Raw genomic sequence first — 5717 nt, forward strand, 5'->3', positions numbered from 1 at the left:
GCATCAGGCTGAGCCTGTGCGCACGCGCGGGATCTCAAAGCGGGAGGAGGGGGAGGGAGGGAAAGGCGGCACTGAGGAGTAGAAGGTGGCGCTGGGCACGAACGGCGATGCGTACGGCTGGCACCATGCATCCACAGACCTCCCCTGCTTGGGCACCTTAATGATTGACAGGTTAGTAAAACCTGTTTTTCCGCAGAATAAAGCCACAAATAGCTTTTATAAGGCCACCTTAGAAATCAGAATGCTACCCTGGACATGAGCATATGTTTAGCTCACAGGGCTTATAGGTGGTGACACAATCCCTGTAATCATATACATAAATATGATAATTTGGGGCAGGGTAATGAGCCCAGTCCTCCACACCATAGAGCAAAGTGTGCAGATACTGCATATGTTACATTTTATTGTTTGGATTTTATTATGAGTGCCATTTAGTGGATTTTATCGATTGAAATTGTTTGGATTGGGCGTTCGCTTGTCTCTGTATGCGCGATTGCAAACGCCCGTACAATCGCGCATACAGAGCGCTCCATCGCGAACGCTCAGGTCTGAACCCAGCGTGAGAGCACCTCATTTTGATCTTGGCTGATCCAGTGCGTCACATCACATCTATATTGTTCATCAGATACTGCATATGTTTGGAAAATGTAATAAAAAGTTTGTGAAAGAAAAAAAATATATAAGAAAACCTCCCGGAAATGAGTTTTTGCAGGTTGGGATGTCTGATATATGAAAATTGAAATTAGGGTCTAAATGTGACAGTTATCCTTTAAAGCAATAAAAAAAACTATGGCAACAGACTGATTTATCAACACAAATAGATTTACATGATAAATTGGAGAAAATGAAATTTTCTAACAACAGAAAAACAGGCACAAAAATATGCGTGAAATTACACTAGCATGATAAATGTGCCCCGTAACCTTTAGCTCACCTGCGCACGAGTGGTATCTGGTACTGGTAACGATGATAAGGCTCCTTTCACATCACCGCTTCTCCTTTCCATTCTCCGGCTCTGTTGAGGAGCAGAGGAACTGAAAGGACGGATTCTGCAGATAACTGAGACCTAACTGAGCGTAACGGAGCCTAAAGACCCCATAGACTATAATGGGGTCCGTTCGGTGTCCGCTCAGAACATGATTTTTGAGCGGAGACGAAAGTCCTGCATGCACGACTTTCATCTCCGCTCAAAAATCATATTCTGAGCGGACACCGAACGGACCCCATTATAGTCTATGGGGTCTTTAGGCTCCGTTACGCTCAGTTAGGTCTCAGTTATCTGCAGAATCCGTCCTTTCAGTTCCTCTGCTCCTCAACTGAGCCGGAGAATGGAAAGGAGAAACAGTGATGTGAAAGGAGCCTAATACTGGTAAAGAATGGACACATTGCAGTTAGCAACATAAGGGAGACCATATTGCAATGTAATGAAAAAAAAAACACACAACCACCCCAGATGGGACTCGAACCCACAATCCCTGGCTTAGGAGGCCAGTGCCTTATCCATTAGGCCACTGGGGCACCATGTGCTATAGGTCAACAATAGCTGAAAAACAATGAAGGGGAACCTAGGTGCAGAGAAATGGTACACATTTAGGCTGTACTTTCGGTCCACATCCGATCCTCATTTTTACTGGATCGGATGCAAACCCATTCATTTCAATGGGGCCGCAAAAAATGCAGAAGGCACAAAATTTGTTGTCCGCATCCGCTTGTCCGTTCCACAGCCCAATTAGAACATGCCTTATTCTCGTCCTTTTTGCAGACAAGAATAGGACTTTTCTCAATACTAGCATGATAAATGTGCCCCGTAACCTTTAGGTCACCTGCACACAAATTTCTAACAGCGGTTTTTGGTTCGGATTTGATGTGGTTTTGCCGCAGATCTCACCCTTCATTGGAAAAGGGTGAAATCTGCAGCTAAAACATAATGGTCATGCTGCGGATTTGGAAATCCACGCGGCAGGTCAATTTCAGAACAGAAAAAAATCTGCAAAGTGTACATGAGAGTTGTGTAATCTCACACCCTTTGCTGGTACTGTACTACGCTGCGTTTTGCCGCATGGGAATCTGCGCTGAAAAAACGCACATATTTTGCAATGTGTGCAGGAGGCCTTAAAGCCAAAAAGAGGAGTCTTGCCACATAAAACACAACATATCTATGAGCCCATAGACTGTCCCTTTACAACACAATGCATTGCTGAAATAGTTTGGTTAGAAGAGCATTAGACTGAAAACCAAAAGCTTCCTGGTTCCGAATCTAACGCCAGTTTTGGCAGTTTACATTTTCTTCACAATTTAAACTGTAAAAAATTTGGTAAATGCAAGGCAAAAAAGTTAACAATCAAAGATTTAAAGATTAAACTCTCAAGGAGGACCTGACATGTTTAGTAACGTCCTGCATACTTTCTATAGATCCATACACACTTAGGGTCCATTCACACGTCGGCAAGTGTTCTGTGGTCCGCAAATTGCGGATCCGCAAAACACGGACACCGGCCATGTGTGTTCCGCATTTTGCGGACTGCACATGGCCGGCACCATGATAGAAATGCCTTTTCTTGTCTGTGGCTAAGGACAAGAATAGGACAGGTCCTATTTTTTTGCGGGCCTGCGGAATAGAAGTGCGGATGGTGTGCTGTCCGCATCTTTTGCGGCCCCATTAAAAGTGAATGGGTCCGCACCCGTTCTGCAAAATTGCGGACGTGTGAATGGACCCTTAAGGCTACTTTCACATCTGCGTTTTTGCTGGATCCGTCATGGATCAGCAAAAACGCTTCCGTCAAGATAATACAACCGCCTGCATCCGTTATGAATGGATCCGGTTGTATTATACAGGTGAAACTCAAAAAATTTGAATATCGTGCAAAGTTCATTTATTTCAGTAATGCAACTTAAAACTAACATATGAGACTCATTACATGCAGAGCGAGATATTTCAAGCCTTTATTTGTTATAATTTGGATGATTATGGCTTACAGCTTATGAAACCCCAAGGTCACAATCTCAGGTACCCTTTGCTCAGGGGGTATGGATTAATTAGCTGACTAGAGGGTGGCACTTTGAGCCTAGAATATTGAACCTTTTCACAATATTCTAATTTTAGGTTGCATTACTGAAATAAATGGACTTCTGCATGATATTCTAATTTTTCGAGTTTCACCTGCATCTAAAATAGCCATGACTGATTCGTTTCTAAAACCATTGTAAGTCAATGGGGGACGGATCCGTTTTCTTTTGCGTCAAAGAAAATGGATCCGTCTCCATTGACTACATTGTGAGTCAGGACGGATCCATCTTGCTCTGCATCCGAGGACGGTCTCAAAAACATTGCTTGCTACCCTTTTGTGTGCGTCATGGCAACGCAATGAAATGGAACGGAATGTATTCTGGCAAGGAATGGGGACAAAACTGAAGCGTTTTCCCCCTGCTATTGAGATCCTACGACGGATCTCAATAGCGGAAAGGGAAAGCGCAAGTGTGAAACTAGCCTAAGGCATCATGCACACGGCCGTTGTTTTGGTCCACATCCGAGCCGCAGTTTTGGTGGCTCGGATGCGGACCCATTCACTTCAATGGGGCCAGTGGCGTAGGGATTGCCATAGCAACCATAGCAGTGGCTATGGGGCCCTACGCCACTGGGGGCCCGTCCCGGACTGCATTCATATTTTTTTTTTTTTACACAGCCAGGCAGCCAGGTGGGCGGGGCTTGGGCGGTCCGCGGCTGTAGTGGGCGGGGCTTGGGCAGTCCGCGACTCGGGCCTGGCTGGGGGGGAAGCCAAGGAAGGAGTAGTCAGGTCAGGACTGGAGCAGGCGGGCCCGGGGAGCACTGCTGCACGAGCAGAACGCAGAAGATGAGGTAGGCGGTGGAGAGGGGGGCGTATAACATGTGCATGTAAGTTAAAAACCAATATACAAATCCATAAGGGACAGACCACAGAGATCAGCATGTATTGTCACTACACTATGGTGTCCTTAGAGTTCCCTTTATAGTCAGAATACTTACTACTATGAGAGCCTGGCTGGTATCCATGTCTTATTTTATGCCCAAATTAACAGTCAACGATACCTATAATATTGTTCATGAAGCAGATCTGCATTAGTGGGACTGTGGATTCCCATACGCTGGTAACATGGAAGTCATCCTAACAATCAGATTTGCACAATGAGAGAATGTCATATACTGCACTAATGTACATAAAATCAGCAAGCGGATTTCCCTCTGTATATATTCCACTGACAGAATACTCCATCCTTGTACCCTGCTCTGATGGTTCCTACAAAGAGTGAAATGTTACAATGCGATGCATATCTGCTCATTTCCATGTCTGTTCTTGGCCAAGCTAACAATGCATATGTATGGGAGGATAGGGAGAGATAACTGTTGGCTGAATGATCCTTCAGCCAACATTAGAACTCAACAGAGTTACATCACACATATACAGTATAGTACAGTGATGCCCAACCTACGGCCCGTCGGCCAAATGCGGCCCGCGAAGCCGTGTCATGCGGCCCACGCAGTGACCGAACTTTATCAGCGCAGGGCGCGCTGCGAACGGCACAGGCAGCAAAGCGATGCTGTCTGTGCCTGCAATCTCCCCGCCCAGCGCCGCCTCCTAGCTAATTTATTCACTGCACTTGCCTCTGTGAAATTCAAGAGAAGCGCCGTAATCTCGAACAGGAGCACTGGCAGAGGCCTCGAAGTGCGCATGCACCGTCTTCCTGGCCTTTGCCAGTGCACCTGTGCGAGATTACGGCGCTTCTCTTCAATTTCACAGAGGCAAGTGCAGTGAATAAATTAGCTAGGAAGCGGCTCGAGGTGGGGGGGACATCTGTGGAGGACACTGAGGAGGGATCTGTGGAGGACACTGAAGGGGGTGGATCTGTGGAGGACACTGAAGGGGGGGATCTGTGGAGGACACTGAAGGGGGGGATCTGTGGAGGACACTGAAGGGGGGGATCTGTGGAGGACACTGAGGAGGGATCTGTGGAGGACACTGAAGGGGGTGGATCTGTGGAGGACACTGAAGGGGGTGGATCTGTGGAGGACACTGAAGGGGGTGGATCTGTGGAGGACACTGAAGGGGGTGGATCTGTGGAGGACACTGAAGGGGGTGGATCTGTGGAGGACACTGAAGGGGGTGGATCTGTGGAGGACACTGAAGGGGTGGATCTGTGGAGGACACTGAAGGGGGTGGATCTGTGGAGGACACTGAAGGGGGTGGATCTGTGGAGGACACTGAAGGGGGTGGATCTGTGGAGGACACTGAAGGGGTGGATCTGTGGAGGACACTGAAGGGGTGGATCTGTGGAGGACACTGAAGGGGGTGGATCTGTGGAGGACACTGAAGGGGGTGGATCTGTGGAGGACACTGAAGGGGTGGATCTGTGGAGGACACTGAAGGGGGGATCTGTGGAGGACACTGAAGGGGGTGGATCTGTGGAGGACACTGAAGGGGGTGGATCTGTGGAGGACACTGAAGGGGGTGGATCTGTGGAGGACACTGAAGGGGTGGATCTGTGGAGGACACTGAAGGGGGTGGATCTGTGGAGGACACTGAAGGGGGGATCTGTGGAGGACACTGAAGGGGGGGATCTGTGGAGGACACTGAAGGGGGGGGATCTGTGGAGGACACTGAAGGGGGGGATCTGTGGAGGACACTGAAGGGGGGGATCTGTGGAGGACACTGAAGGGGGGGATCTGTGGAGGACACTGAAGG

General features: G+C 48.0%; 1 non-coding gene across 1 annotated transcript; it reads right to left on the bottom strand.

Annotated features, from left to right (window-relative positions):
• Positions 1–1445: 1445 nt before the first annotated feature.
• On the bottom strand, positions 1446–1518 carry TRNAR-CCU. Its single transcript has one exon. It is a non-coding gene; the product is annotated as a tRNA-Arg (tRNA).
• Positions 1519–5717: the final 4199 nt, after the last annotated feature.

The sequence above is a fragment of the Bufo gargarizans genome, chromosome 2 (assembly GCF_014858855.1).
Source record: "Bufo gargarizans isolate SCDJY-AF-19 chromosome 2, ASM1485885v1, whole genome shotgun sequence".
Lineage (NCBI taxonomy): Eukaryota > Metazoa > Chordata > Amphibia > Anura > Bufonidae > Bufo > Bufo gargarizans.